The sequence below is a fragment of the Monodelphis domestica genome, chromosome 2 (genome assembly GCF_027887165.1).
Source record: "Monodelphis domestica isolate mMonDom1 chromosome 2, mMonDom1.pri, whole genome shotgun sequence".
NCBI classification, from domain to species: domain Eukaryota; kingdom Metazoa; phylum Chordata; class Mammalia; order Didelphimorphia; family Didelphidae; genus Monodelphis; species Monodelphis domestica.
In genome coordinates, this window is record NC_077228.1 from 433,572,298 (window position 1) to 433,588,727 (window position 16,430).

At 36.0% G+C, this 16,430-nt stretch overlaps 1 pseudogene; it reads right to left on the minus strand.

The window, feature by feature from the left end:
* Positions 1-1,563: 1,563 nt before the first annotated feature.
* LOC100616758 (betaine--homocysteine S-methyltransferase 1-like) overlaps positions 1,564-16,430 on the minus strand; it is a 51,274-nt pseudogene continuing 36,407 nt past the window's right edge.

Genomic DNA, 16,430 nt, shown 5'->3' on the forward strand with positions numbered 1-16,430 from the left:
AAAGAAAACACAACATAAGGTAGGACTTGTATGTGCAAAGTGAAGTGACAGATTAAGTACCCTGCAAGAAAATAATGATGTTGATGATAACCATTTTATTTTGCCCCCATCACTCAAGATTCCTGGATATAATTTCCCAAGATCTAAATTATCTACATATCTAAAAAAAATAAATGTATAGTGAAAGTACTTCAGAATCTGTAATATCTGTAATTGTATGTAGGGGGAATATTTATGAGATAAACACACATACACATTCAGATGAAGATATTCCCTCATTCACATGTTGGTTAGAAATGATTTGTCTTTGATCTTGTAAATATCTTTGAAAAATAAGATGTGAGCAGATATAGTAACATTTAAAATTCTTTCTTCACAGAACCTTCAGGATGAAAGTATATTTAAATTCCTGAAATAAAGGAGGAAAGTATATGTTGTCAAGTCTATAAAGTCATGTAAATATATTCATTAAACTAAAACCATGCTTCCTGAGATCCTATGATTTATTTTTTTAAAAATTCCATACAGCTCTATTGCTTGGTTTTATGAAAGGCAATGGAAGAAAATGAATACAGAGAAAGCAGATGGACTGGATCAAGTATAAATAGAGGGAGTCTGTGCTAGAGGTTATACAGTTGTGATGACTTTGAGGTATTGATTCTTTGGGTATCTGAAGTAGAGAAAATAGAAGCATTGAAAATTTTTAGATCTATTGGAATCTAAAAAAAACAACCCACAGAAAAAAAACCCCACCAAACTATTTGTCTATATATTTTCACACATATGTATATAATGAATATATGCATATAAATAAATATAAACATGCATTTTACATATCCATGTAAGCATGTATAAAAACTATATAGCTTTATCTTTATGCCTATAGATATATATGTCTATATTTATCAATGGAGAGAGAGAAACAGAGAGAAGGAGAGAGAGAGAAAAAGAGAGAGATTAATGTCAGAAAGACATCATGGAGTAGTGGATAGAGAGCCAGTTTTAAATCTCAGAAGACTTGGGTTCAATTTTCTCTTTTGACACGGTGCCTGTGTGAATAAGTCACTTAACTTTTCAGTACTCGGTCTCTCTAAGACTGCAAATAATAGAGAAGTTTCATAACAGAATTCACACACACACACACACACACACACACAAACATCTCTAGAGGAAAATCAAAAGACATTCATGTAGTAGCTATAGAAAGAGATAGTTGGACTTCCCTAAGGGATGTTCTACAGCTGACCACATTTTTAACATCAGTTCACTAAAAAATTTAGATAATTCAAATTCCCACCATATTAATTGTTTTTTGGCTGACAAAATAATTTGTTTCACTTAAGCAAAACTTTGCCTTAAAAACATCATTCCAACAAGGTATCTCCTTTACATACATACCAAAATTATAAGGAATGTTTTTTTTAAAGTTCAATTTTTATTTAATTTGAGATCAAGTATACAAATTATAAATGTTAATGCACCCAAAAAACACAAGTACACTTAGCACATTAGGCTATTGAAGATCTGAACTTCTGTTTCTCAAAGAGTTACTTCAGTTACTGATCAATTGTGGCCTCCTGGTGCATTAATTAAGCAGTTCTTTTTGCTAACTCCCCAAGTGTCAGGTTTGGACATGGAAGGATTGTATGGCCTACCAGAATCCACTAGAAGAGATTCCTAATACTGTTTCATTGTCCTTGCTCTAATCCAGAGCTTGGTGTGCATGGTCAAACCATTTCCTCAGGTGCCAAGTTTTTGAGAAACATTAGGCAAAAAGCTCCTTTTAGGAAACAGCTCCTCAAAAATCATTCGAATATGATAAGGCTCAAATCCACAGCAGCCCTTTATAGACCTGATGCCCAAGGTGTAGGCTTCTCTCTGGCATATTTTTGGATATCTCATCTGAGAGAAACTCTGGGTTCCCTACCAAATGGAAATACTTGGGGATCAATGAATCCTTGTTTGTCATAGTTTCTAGTATGATGTCAGTGGCTGTGTCATCAAATAGGCTTTTATTCTAGTAGCCTCTTTCATGAGTTTCACAGTATTTAAACTAATTTTGAAGTTGAAATTGCTGTTCACTGATCTAGCCATTTTGGGAAGCAATTTGGAAGCACTCCCAGAAAGTTATTAAACCTTGTATACCCTTTGACCCAGCAACACTGTTGGTGGAAAAGAATTGGAAATTGAGGTGATGCCCATCAATTGAGGAATGGCTAAAACAATTGTGGGATACAATTGTGATGGAACACTACTGCACTGTAAGAAGTGATTAGCAGGATGATTAAGAAAACATTTAAAAAACTTCACAATGAACAATGAAATAAACAGAGTCAGGAGAACATTATACTCTGCCACAGAATTAATGCAGGAAGGATAAACTGTCAATTTTACCTTCAAAATGTGAAATAAAAGGTGAAACACGAATGACTTAATTTATATGTACATGTTGGTCTCCTGGACAATACCTTCTGTGACAAAAGGATTGTGAGGAGAGGCTGGGATGCTTGTGGACTGAATCGAGAATGTAGATATGAAGACAAATAAGGTAATTATATGAGAGATAAGTGATTTCTTTTTTTGTACACTCTACTTTTACTTCATATATGGAAATGCTTATTTTATTTGGTTTTGTAAAATTTGGAATTAAAAAAATACAAAATATAAAGGTACTTCATGCCAATAATGGAAGCTCCTGCTTTAACTAGCCACACTGCACATTCTCCAGAAGTCACCCCATACACATCTCCTGGACCAATGCTATTGTAGGAGTCATTGACTTTCCAGATTTTTTAAGGCATCAACTGCCCACATAGCTTGCTCAATGTGCTCAAAATACTTTTCAATCAGAATTTCCACATTCTTTTTCATGAAGATTGTTAACTTGTTGGAATTTTTTTTCTCTTTTGTTTCAGTTTTTCAACTCCAGTTCTGCATCCACTTGCAGGGAAACATATCACAAGCAGCTTCCTTCACTTTCTGCCTAAATATCTTCTTTGCAACATAATTTCTACTATTCTATAATTTGTCCTCATTGGCATAGAAGGTGAAGGTTTGTATGACACTATTTGAAGGAATGCCTGATGAAACACTGAACTACTTCTGGGTACTCAACTGCAACTTGTGGGGTCCATGGCTCAGCTCATCTTATTTCAAGGGCAAAGACAAATCCCCCTATATACAATTACAATCTTTCCAAAATCCAAATGTGGGAGAATTTCCTTAATCACATTTTTTGCTTTATGTGAAGGAAATTTTATATTTTTAAAAGTTTCCTGTAAGTATCTTCCTTCTGTTGCTTGTACAACCTGTTTTCTCCTGGGATCAGGCAGGGAAAGTTGCTGAGTTCTTCACCATCAAAGTAGCAAGAACTACTATAAAGAATTCCTTGAAAGGTATAACAGTAGAAATCTTGTACAATAACCCAAAGAGATAATTATATGCACATATATATCTATTTATCTATATGTAGGTAGTCAGATGATAAATATAAATATAGTTGGATACACAGATAGATACCTAAATAGATGATAGATGACAGTGTAAAAAAGTCAGGTAGTTGGGCCCCAAATTCAACAGCATATGGATAGCATACTGAAACATTAATGGGAAATTACATAATTCCTCTTGAAGTTTCTAAATTTCTTCCTGAGACAAAGACCTATCTCTTCAAATCAATATTTTTTTCCAGTATTATGTGGCTAGGAAACATGAAATACTACAGCATTGGAAGAATTAAAAATTAGAATCATTCAAAGGACAATGGAAAAGCACATGGTGGATAGGAATAGGCTGTAGTACATTTTGGACATGGAATCATGAAGGAGAAATAGATTAAAATGTTGTATCAAAGAACTACACATCCAAAAAGAATATGAACAGGTCACATAGTGATTAAAGTGACAGAGAGTAGTTATGTTCCATTGGATTTCTCCATTGGTATTCTTGGGATATCAAGAAAACACAAAGAAAACCCCCAGATCACTGAGTGAGTGCTCCTAGGTGAACAAAGAAAGTGGAGTAGTCATGGCCTCAATAGAATCTGCATGAGATCTTGGATTGGCTTGAGCGTTTGGACATTACTTACAGATCTGATAAGCAATTTACCACAGATATTTTATTTGTTGGTAAGTTAGTTGTAGTCTAACATGCTCCCAAACTTTAAAGTTGCTGCTACTACAACAGATAAGATTTAGGGAATAGTTATTAAGAAGTAGCATGGTTTAGGGGCTAGAGTGCGACAATAGGAGGCAAGATACATAGGTTCAAATCCTACCTCTGACTGGGAAATGCTTCCTCTCAAGAACCATCCAGAGGTACCACCCCCTTCCCACCTCCCTGGTTGAGATTGTAACAGTCATAAAAGGCATTTCTTTATATGTCTCATCCATTAAATTTTTATAAATGTAGAGATGGGGAATACAATAGTGCTATTCACTTCCACTACTTTACTTCAACTACTAAATGGATCCTTACCTTTTGTTCAAACAACTCAAAGATAGACAAATGATCAGTCAGAGGTAGTGGTGCTAGTAGATAGCTAAAAATAATTTCTGAAGACCTTTTAAAATCAATTTAAATTTTTAAGTCATCAAATTCTCCAAAGGTTGAATACAGATTGTAACCAGTTTGATGGAGTCCATCCATCATTATCTATGTTGCAATTAACAGAGGCAAAAGGGAACAAAAGGCTATTCAGGCAACATGTGACCTCAATGGATGTGGTGACAAACCCAGCATCCATAAGGACCTATGGTTTTGCCATGGAAAAGGGCTTGCACAAGTTGTTGTTCATGGATTTTTACAATGATATTTTCTACAGTCCAGTCAAAGGGTGATGTACAAATAAAGACAACAGAACAGCACATATAGCTAATGGCCAAAACTCAGTAACTGAAAATGATTCAGTGTGCCAGGATACAGGCACTGAATTCAAGAGTCCTTTCTCCAGTTCCAATATCTGTGTTACAGAGAATTCTTCACTATTTATAGGGGAACAAACTAGAACATTTAACATCAATAAAGCAATGGAATCTGAAAAGGCTTAAACATTCACCTCCAGACTCTTTAAAGTTCCTTTACTTTCCCAGTATCATCATCCATCTAGATTCCATTGGTCATACCTCTTGTGTTCCCCATACCTGCACTGGTCATAATGTGGACAAACCCCATAGTAGGTGTGTTGCAGAGACTGGGAAGGCCAAAATGGCAAGGGGATGTAGGAAGATGAATCTCCCCCCTGAATCTCAGGATTACTTGAGATAGTTGCATGGACAACTGCACCCAGGAACAGTAGTAAGAAAAGACAGCCCAAAACTTTGAGCTATGTGAGCTTGGAAAGGATCTCCTAGAATGGGAACTGTTTGAGATAAGCAGGAAACTGGGCTATGCTTGCAATTGTACTCATTTAATTGGTTGCAAATCTATTTCCTTTTAGTAAGTGGTGCTAGCCTAGTATGCACTGGCTAGGAATAAAGACCTCATAAGGCTAATAGATGGAGACATGCCCCAAACTGCCTTTGAACAAAGGGTGGCAAAAAGGCTTTAGCCTGAGGCTAAGTTAGTGAGGCACAGTGAAGGTAAAAACTCCTCAGAGCTGCTTAGCTGAGCTTGTCTAGGAGAGCAAAATAGGTTTTAGTGGCTACCACACTTGAGACCTACATGGGCATTTGGGAAAGGTCTTAAAGAGAGAGAAAACTTCTAGGAGTAAGATAAAGCTAAACTTTCTCAATTTAGCCCAATAATTAATACCTTCTAATAACAACAACAAAAAGGCTGATCTGAAATTATTAACTTTCTTCAAAACTCTGGGATTCTGAGCTGTGAGATGGTAGCTTGTTGGGGGATAAGGGTTGCTTCCCTCAGATGAAAGGAGTCAGGAAGGTGAGAGACTAATTGTTACTAAAACACACACACACACACACACACACACACACACACACACACACACACACACACCACTTGACTTACCAGGTTGCAGCAAGCAATGGCTATTCATTTGCTTTCAGTTTAAGAAGAGAAAATGGGATTTAGATCTCACCCTTCTGCTTCCAAATGCCTCTCAGGTGGGCAATAAACAGTGGAAGGCAGTTGCAGCCTTGGGAAGGAACCCCAGGCAGTTAGAGAGGGAGTCAGACTCGCAGGTGGCAGCAGTAGCAATAGCAGCTTGAGTTCCCCTCATTTGGGGGTTGGGGGATAGAAGGCCGTGGCAGGAGAGAAATGCATTTTTTTCAAACTAATCTACTCACTTAATAAGGGTCCTAAATTCTAGACTTTTGTTTGCCCTAAATGTAGGATTTAAATTATATACAACATTCCAAGAATTATATTTCATAAAGTTTATTAATAATCACTTGAAGTAGAAGGAATAAAAGGGAAATAGAAGTAAAAAAAACCCTAATGTTCTAACAAAATTATGACCACATGAGCAAAACTCTCTTGTCTCTCATCTCATGCCACCTCCACCAAACCTGATCACAGGAAGAGCAGAGCAGAGGTGGAACTACACAAAACTCATATCCTCCCTACATCAGCACATAATGTGAGAAGGAAAGTGGGGTGCTGGGAATTGCAGTTCTAAGGTTCAAATTGTAATTACACAATGCTGGTTGAATTTCTTTTTTATTTTACCCAACAGTTCTTTTTATTATGTAAATCTAATGCATAGAAATGGAATTAATCACAGAATCTCAAAATTTTGGACTAGGAAAGGATCTCAGTGTCCAGGCATTTAAAGTAATCCATCTCTCTCCTTCTTTACTAATCCCTAACAACAATCTCCTTTCTCCTGTAATATACCCCCCAAATGGTCATCCAGTCTTTATTTGAAGACTTCTAAGGAAAGAGAACCCATCATGTTCTGAGGCATTCTGTTCCACTTATAAATTTCTCATTGGAGTTGTCATGAAATGTTGTCATTGAATTAATTGAACCATTAATGACTATTCTTTTAGTCCCACTGATGTGGGCTGACCGTGGTCAATAAGGGGCAGTAATAGAAATGGGACCCTAATACTCTGAAATCTTGGATTTGTCACTAGTTAGCACTAATTAAACATCAAATGCAAAACCTGTAGTTTCAGTATTAGTCAAGCATGAATTGTAGATTGCTCAATTATCTACTTTGTGTACTGAATCTGTAACATTCTATACTAGGCATCAGCTTTGTGTTCTTGAAAATGATTATTTACCAATAGGAGGTCCTCCAATGTATTGTATTCCTACACTCATGTTCCTACTCTGGAAAGACAACAAAACTTTATTAAATTGACAAATGATGACAAGGTGGACAATGGAAGAACATAGAGCCTGCACAATGGGGACTCTGGAATTCCAAAATAATCCCCCAATCTTGCAAATTCTCCTTATTCCCTATGGCAACAAACACCAAAACATACCTCTACCTGAGTTTGGAAAGGGAGATACTAAGTTACCAGACTGAAATATATATACCAACTCTGACCCATGGGGTATGGAAGCTGCCACTCCTTGTTGGAAGCTGTGACTCTACAAAAGGAGCTATCACTCTGTAGCAATGTTACTACTCCATACTATCAGCTCCAAAGAGACTACTCTGCTAACACCTGGGCTTATCCATCATCCCTAAAGTTACTTGATTAGCAACTAGACTATTCTACCAGCTATTATACCACCAAAACCCACTTCTACTTCAAATAAAATTCTTTTCTTACTTTTGGATTGAACAGAGTTTGAGTCTCCCATTCTTGGGGAAAGACCCTGCTAGAAACTTGGGTGTATATCTCTCCCATCGCCATCATTCAACCAGCGCCATATCAATCTAGGGAGACTAGGAGCTAGAGAGAGTGAGATAAGAAGGACAGGAAAGATTGGGGTCAGCATGCCTGAGAAGAACTAAGTGGAAGAATCATGGCACCATGACTGGGGGCTATGATGTTTGCTAATTATGATAAGGAGAAAGACTTTGATAGAGAGTAAAATATTAAACATTGCAACATTCTTGGGGGTGTTACTTTCCCACAGGATAATGGTTTTGAAAATGACCACGCATAAACATTACCAGGGTTGCTATTACAGATGTAAGCAAGTTGAGAAACAGTGATTACTAATCTGTTCTGTATACTTAGGAAAAGACATGTTTGGTGCTTTCAGATAAAATGTTACAAGGACTTCTTTGCTCTTCAGAGTGAGGGAAGACTCAGGGTTTAATGATGACCTTTGGCTAAGAGCAGCAGTGCCTTTTGTGAGAGATTGGGACCTTGCCAGCAATCTCAGGCAAGCATGGCTGCTTTCCTCAGTGGGCTTGGTCTGTCCTGAGATCCTCATATATCTGTGTTATCATAAAGGAAGATTAAATTTATACACACTGAGTACAAAATGAATATAAGGAAGCTAAATATAAATTATTTAGGGAGGCTGGACAATAACATTTTTATAGACCAAGAAAGGATTAACATAGGTCTTGATATTTGAATTGAAATTTTAAATGAATGATTCCATATAGTGTAGGTGAGGAGAATGCATAATAGGCATTGTAGGTTAAAGGCCCAGAATTTCTAAGGGCTCAACCTTAGATTGAGTTTTTGAAAAAGAGTCAACTGGCACTAATAGATTGACCAGTCATCCATAGAGGAAGACAGTAGTTTACCTAGGACCAATAAAACGAGGATATTTTTCAGATTGTCTAATGAGTGGGGAATATAGAGAACCCAACTGTGACAATCCAGTAAAAAGCTGATTGAGGGGTGGGTAGGTAATGTTATGTTCCTGGGCTTAATAGCATTGAATATATGCATTCTGAAGGGTTGTAGTTATACTGGTGAAACTGCTTTACTCTGATTCACATTTTTCATTAGGAAGAGTTTGATGAATATTTGTTGAATAATTATAAAATTCAATTACACTCAAGGGAAGATAGTGAAATATATTGGAATGAATGTTGGATTTGGAGTTGGGATCTAGGTTGAAAACTTAGTTTAGCCACATATTACCCATCAACTTGTACAAGTCACTCACCTCTTTTGGCTTCAGTTTATCTATCTCTAAATTGAAGTGTTTGTACAGGATTGCCTCTAAGGTCCCTTGCAGTTTTAAATCTGTGTTCTTATTTAATACTAATGTAGTAGTTTCCAATAAGTCAGGGGCCTTTTTATGGAAGTGATTTCAGATGATAATGTAGCTATGAACTTGAACTTGAATATTATGAATATGCTAATATTTGTTCAATTGTAAATACTAGCCCTCAGCTCTCTTAATATATGTTTTTAAGTATTTGCTACCATTCGTTATGTTTATAATTTCAAGAAAAATTACCATATTAAAATCATGCATACTATGTAGCATGAGAAATTGGAGATAATAGTTTATTTAAGTATATATACAAGGCTCAATTTTTTTGTGTGAAAATAAAGAGAAGGCTACAGTTTATTAATCTCAAAGTCTATATAATTAAACATGAATGTTTAAGAAGGAATCAGCAATGCATTTACTAAAACTTGTCATTTTCTAATGACTGGCTCCCAAGTGCATCTGTTAATTGCTGCTGTTCATCAGCTATGGGATCTTTGCTCATTGAGCCATATAACATAACAGCAGGTGTTTATTGTCATGGTGTGATCCAGTGTTCAGCAGTGTTAGCCTTATATAGCTTTGAGGGACACATAAAAGTTGTCAAAACAGAAAACAACTTCCATTTATATGTAAATCTATTCATCAATCAACAGACATTTATTAAATGCTAACTACTCTACTGGCATTTATTTAGGTGGTGCAATGGATAAAGGACTGGGCCTGGAATTAGGAAGACTAGAATTCAAATATGGCCTCTGACACTTACTGTGTGACCCTGAACAAGACATTTAACTCTGTTGGCCTTAATTTCCTCATCTCTTAAAGGAGCTAGAGAAGGAAATAGCAAACTACTCCAGTATTTTAGGGAAGAAAATCCCAAGTAGGATCACAAAACAATAGATACAAATGAATAGCAATCACATTTTACTGGGGCTGGGGCTAAAAAGACAAAAGTGGAGTAGTCCTTCCCATCCAGATGTTTACATTCAAATAAAATGTGTGGTCTTTGACCCTAAGAGGAAGAAAGGGTATGAATTACTAACCTCAAGGAAGGGAAAAAATTAGGGTGAAAATTAATGAGTTTTGGAAAAAGTTGAGTTTGGTGTCTCAGAATATGTAGTTTGAGATTCTGAAAGGAAATGGGAGATGGAAGATTGGAGGTCAACAGAGAGTTTGGGATAGCAGAGATAGATTTGGGAATCATTAGCATTAGAGATGATAATTAAACCAATGGAAGCTAATGGAATCACCAAATGAAGCAGAATAGAAAGAGAAGAGGGCTCAGAATAGAACCCTGTAGTGTATAAATGGAGATTTTGAATTTTAGACTTCATTCCCCAGAAGTCCTTGGTATTTTCCAGAATTCCCTATAATCTCTCCTGTGTCTCCACATTGGTAAGATCATGTTATTGGTATTTAACTGGCAATAATGCCTACCATGTCCTCTCTTCTTGCAGGGTGTAGAATCAGCAGTTAGGTGGTAAGGTGGGGATGGCTGAAAAGGCTAACCAGCCATGGGCATGTATTTTTTATTTTGTGTCCTCTTTATTCCTTGATTTCTAATGATCCTTAATAAACCTCATAATATATAATTATCATTTATAATATGTCATATATCATTTATATAATAATTTTATTATTAGAGATATTTTAATTTTTAGTTTTTGGCAACCACTGGTCAGACAAGAACTTCTCAACTTTTTTTAAGATAGCCTAGATTATTTTTTAAGCCACATTTATCCTGCCAAGGCTTTTCTCCCACCCCACCTACCCACCCAAACTCACAAAGCTGCTTCTCCTGATTTAGCTCGCTCCTACTGCTAAATTCCAGCAGTTTTCTTCTACTCTTATTCCTGCTGCTTCTGCCCACTCCTGCCTGACCTTCTCAACCCAGATCACTCACCCAGCCCCAGCCCTGGACCTAGATTCAGGTCCTAGCAACTCTACTCCTGATCTCCAGCCTCTGACCCAGATCTCTCATCCAACCCCAGCCCCAGCCCCAGGACCCAGGCTGCTGGTAGCTGCTCCTGTGTCTTCAGAATCACAAACCAACTGGTAAAAACTGGGGTGTTCTTTCTTTAGGCAACAATTAGCCTCCACATGGTGGGGGACTTCAGGTGCGAGGACAAGGAGAATGAAGAAACTCTTCCAAACAGGAAGTTGATTATAAGCATGGGGTATTCTATGAGAAAGCAGTGCATTGCCTATTTCAAACAGCTTCCAGCTTTAGGATGTTTTTCATGAGTGCACTGATCCTTTTACTTATCTTTCCTGAGATTCAGGGAAGAAATTCATCTTCTTGTAACTCTTTGCCATTTGGGCCTACTCAGTTTGAGATTCCTAAAACCTATGTTCTTCCCTGCTATGGGAGATCCTGCAGTACTGACAAAAGGAATATCAATGGAAAAAACCAAAAACCAAAAACAAACTTTAAAGAGACTGGAGATGAAATTTTTAAGAACTTTTCAGACTCCAATGTTTTATAAAAGCCTCTGTATCTTATTGCATTTTGCTGATTGCTTTGTTTAAGATTTAATTTTGTGGTTTTAAGTTCATATATTAATGTATTCAATACTATTATGTTACACTGAATCATTTTAATGTACTGGGTTTTAACTACTGTCATATTCTGTTGCTTTTCCCTTATAACTATCCTGAACAAATATTATTGAATAAGCCCATATAAAAAGAGCTTTTTTTCCATTTTAACTTTGTAAATTGTCACATAGAGGATGGACGGAGTTCATCAAAACTAATTACAATTGTCTAACAGCCTTTGGAGAATTTAATGAGTTGAATATCTCAAATTGATTTAAGGGGTCTTCAAACATGAATTTTAGATTTTTTTCAACAACTCTGATCATTTTGCCTGCTTCTAACAGGAGGTAAGGTCCATTTTGGTAGCTGAAGTGAAGTACAATTATAATCCCCACCTCCCAATGGGACATAACAGTCTCATACCAAAGGGTCTGGGAAGTTGATCCCAGAGCATGGTACCCCTGGATGGCTCCCAAACAGGGAGAATCTCTCATTTATAACTCCTCACTTTACTATACCCTTACATCAGAATGATCTATAGATTCTTGGTGACATTTTTAGACCCAACAGGTTTTATCTTTTCTAGACTCCTCTGCCACATTTTTGTAATGATGGCAGTAACAGATTTTAAAAAATATCTTAGCCAAGGTTGAAACATTACTACACTTGAAAACTTGTGACAAGTATCCATTAGCTTGTAAGGTTTTTTTTTTCTTTAAATGTCATATTTATGACATTTCATATTCATGTTGATGTAGGTTCATGTAAAATATGATAGTGGGTTTGTTTGCTACTGTAATTAACTGGTCTATTGTGAATTTTTGGGACTTTGGTACTTCTTTGAATGTGCATTATCTACATCTATTGTGTTACTGTTTTATTCTGAAAATCATTTTGTACTCGCACATGGCTGACACACTGTGTCACTGATTATAAACTATATATTTTTTATTTTTAAAACTCTTTTATTATTGTTTTTTCTTGCATGTGTGAAATACTATTTCAGTTTTTTTTAATTTTTTCTCTCCTTTTTGCATTTGAAGCACATGTCACCAGTATTGAGAAGATTTTCTTTAACTTTTTGATTTTGCAGTAATATAAGTTTAAAATATATTTTTTATAATGTCAATGCATACCCAAAAACTTCAGACTATAAAAATGATGCCATTGATTGTTTAAAAAATTATGGGACTTTTCTTAATAATTCTGTCTGATTCCAGGACAAGAGAATACAAAAGAGCCAATACACAGTGCCAAAGAAACACAAAGCTAAACTGCATAGTGCCAATCAAGCACAAGGTCAAAGAGACCAACCAATCCCAATGGGATTGATGAAAATTTTTAACCATGACAAGAGGTCTTCCATGTCCCACATTCTACCAAGTATCTCAAATTTGGTTCCTACCTGGCTCCTAAAAATCTAGTCCCTATTCTGTCTTTCATAATATGGGAACTTTCTGTAGTCCTTGGTACTGATTGGGTAAATACTTAATTGCTTAAATCATTTTAATTTGACTCTGATTTAAGGACCTGTTATAGATTTATTTTTCCTTCACTTAGAATTTTTACATATAAGACTTTGATAGTCTATATTTCATCTAGAAATTATTTTTTTAATTTGGATTTAAAATTTTTTTTATTTCTCTTGCCAATTGATTCATAACTCATAACCTCATAACTCAGCCATGCCTGAGTGATCCCTGTGTTTTTCAATCATGCTCAGGATGGTATGTATAATAATTATTATTTTAAATTGCAAAGTGTAAATTCCTTTTGAGAGTAATTTTAGGTTAAGAAACATGCAACCTCTCCAAATCCAGAAAGTGAACTGTTTGGAGAAGACACCATGAAGATGCCTCCACAGACTTACAAGCTATACCAGAAGATCCGGAGTGAACTTTGGGATGTGGTGATTTGAACTGTGTGGGGTTGAATGCATTTGTTTTGTAAATACACTCTTATGCTGAAGGGGACTGCCCCCTAACTGACTTTTTGTAAATGCTCCTAGCAATTATTGGTTTTGTTCTCTTTTCCTTGTATCCTGAAATTATTGTAATTTTATAGCTGGTATGTTTACAAGACACACTGGAGAGACTAGTCTGTGGGTTTCATGGGGGGGGGGGGGATGTATAAATGGAGATTTTGAATCTTAGACTTAATTCCCCAGAAGTCCTTGATATTCCCCAGAAGTCCTTGTTATTTCCCAGAATTCCCTATAATCTAGCCTGTGTCTCTATGTTGGTCAGATCACATTATTGGTATTTAACTGGCAATAATGCCTACCACATCCTCTCTTCTTGCAGGATGTAGAAGCAGCTGTTATGGTGATAAAATGGCAATGGCTGAAATGGCTAATGAGTCATGGGCATGTGTTTTTTATTTTGTATCCTCTTCATTCCTTGATTTCTAATGATCCTTAATAAGTCTCATAAAAATATAGTAATTTTATTATTAGAGATATAATTTAATTTTTACAGTTTGATACCTGTGATAGGTTAGAGGACATTATCTGGAGGAGGATCCAGCAAAGGAGACAGAAGAAGCGATCAGGAAGATAGAAGAAAAAACAGGAAAAAGTGTTGTCCCCAAAACCTAGAGAGAAAATACTATCAAGGAGGAGAAAGTGATCAATTGTGTCAAAGGCTTTGGAGAGGTCAAGGATAATGATCCTTGATGAAAGGCCATTGAATTTGGCAACTAAGAGATCTTTAGTAACTTTAGAGATCAGTGGAATGATAAGATCAGAAGCTAAATTGTAAGTGCTCAAGAAGAGAGTGGGCAAAGAGAAAGTGGATGCAACTATTGTAGACAGGGTTTTCCCAGGAATTCAGCTATAAGGAAATACAGAATGATAGTTATCTAGTATGGAAGGATTAAATCAAGGGTTTTTTTTTGTTTTTTTTTTTTGTTTGTTTTTTCAGGATGGGGAGACATGAACATATTTATAGGCAGTAGAAAATGAACCAGTAGATGGGTAGACATTGAAAATAATTGAAAGGGTATAATGATTATAAAAAATGCACAGTGTCTCCATTTTACTAAGACTTATTGAGGTTAAATGACTTGTCTATTTTAAGTGAGGAGTTGTATGGGGTTAGATTTGTTATTTAGTGTTCTTCCAACTATAACAACTATTGTGAATGAATAATAAGCTTCTAAAGAATTAAGTATTTATTCTATACCAGGCACTGTGATAAATTTTGGGGATACAAAAGCAAAAATGAACCAGTTTCTGTTTCAAGAGCTTACAGTTTAATAGGTACCTTGTTTAGAACACAAACAAGATATACTTTTATTAAGACAAGAGGAACATCTCCATGATTTTGCTTATTCTGGCTATATATGAAAAATCATTCCTCTCATGAGGAATTAGGAATCAATGTCCATTTTAAAAAATTGCAAGTTCACTAGTGATTAGAGAAATGCAAACCAAAAGAACTTTGAGATCTCACCTCACTCATCAAATTGGCTGAAATGAAAAAAGAATGAAGCAACATATGTTGGAAGGAATGCGGAAAAATGGGGACACTAATGCACTGTTTGTAGTGCTATGAAGTGATCCAGCCATTTTGGAAAGCAACTTGGAATTATATCCAGAGAGTTATAAAACCATATATACCCTTAGACCTGACAATACTAATACTGGGTCTGTTTCCTAAGGAGATAAGGGAAAGAGACCCATATGTTCCAAAATATTTGGAATAGCTCTCTTTGTGTTGGGAAAGAATTGGAAACTGAGCAGATGCATATCAATTGGGAATGGCTAAACAAACTGGTATATGATTGTGATGGAATGCTATTGTACTATAAGAACTGAAAAATGATTGATTTAAGAAAAAGAGAACTTGGAAAGAACTATACAAGATTATGAATGATGAAATGAATAGAATGAAAAGAGCATTATACAGGGTCACAGAATTAATGCTGAAAGAATAAACTATGAATTTTACCCCCAGAAGTAAACAAATTATTAAAGAATTTGTATGTACTTGTTGGTCTCCTTGAGTCAATATTTTGTTGATGCAAAAAGTGGTGTGGGGAGGACTTGGGACACTTATGGATGGGATTTTTTTATGTAGAAATGAAGAAAAGTAAGTTAATTTTTTTCAGTAAATCCAAATTTATTAAGCATCTATCATATGCAAGCACTGGAGATATCCCTCAAGAAGTTTACAATCTAATTGAAAAGGAAGCTGAAAAGCAGGGTTTGAGGGAAGAGAGAAAAGTATCTCTTTGCTATTTGCTGGGGGGAGCATCAGATGGGAAATGATGGAAGCATGGAAGTCAAAGTGTATTCCCTTTAGTTCTGTCACAATCATGGAGGATAAATAATTATTCTGAAGTATGGAAGGCTCTTGTCAGTAAATCTTGGCAAAAGTTTTAAAAAAGTAAGAGAAGTTGGGCCTCTCAGATAGTATGTAGGTGGATTCACTACATTTTATTCCTAAAGCTGTGTGTTTTAGAAAGAGAAGATAAGACAAAACTTCATTTTGTAGAACAGTGTGGTTCTCCAGAGTCTGGATACTTAAGTGATTTTCCTGCCTGAGTTTTTGTTCCCTTGAGTTGAGTCTCCTTGAGAAAAATCTTATGTCACATAATTGAGGTTTACTTGGTTGAAGTCATTGGCACAGCATACCAATGAGCTGAGAAATAATGATATTGTGAGAGATTCAAGATTGCCATACCCTCTCAAAGTCTTTTGGAACTTTTGTCTATTTTTATGTGCTTGGATACCACTAAGCTCTAATACACTTTTGGGAAAAATATCCTTTGAGATCAGATAATGCCTAGCCCATCAATAAGATGGCCAGAGTCTAAGTGTGGCTTACCTTTATTTCTTTGGC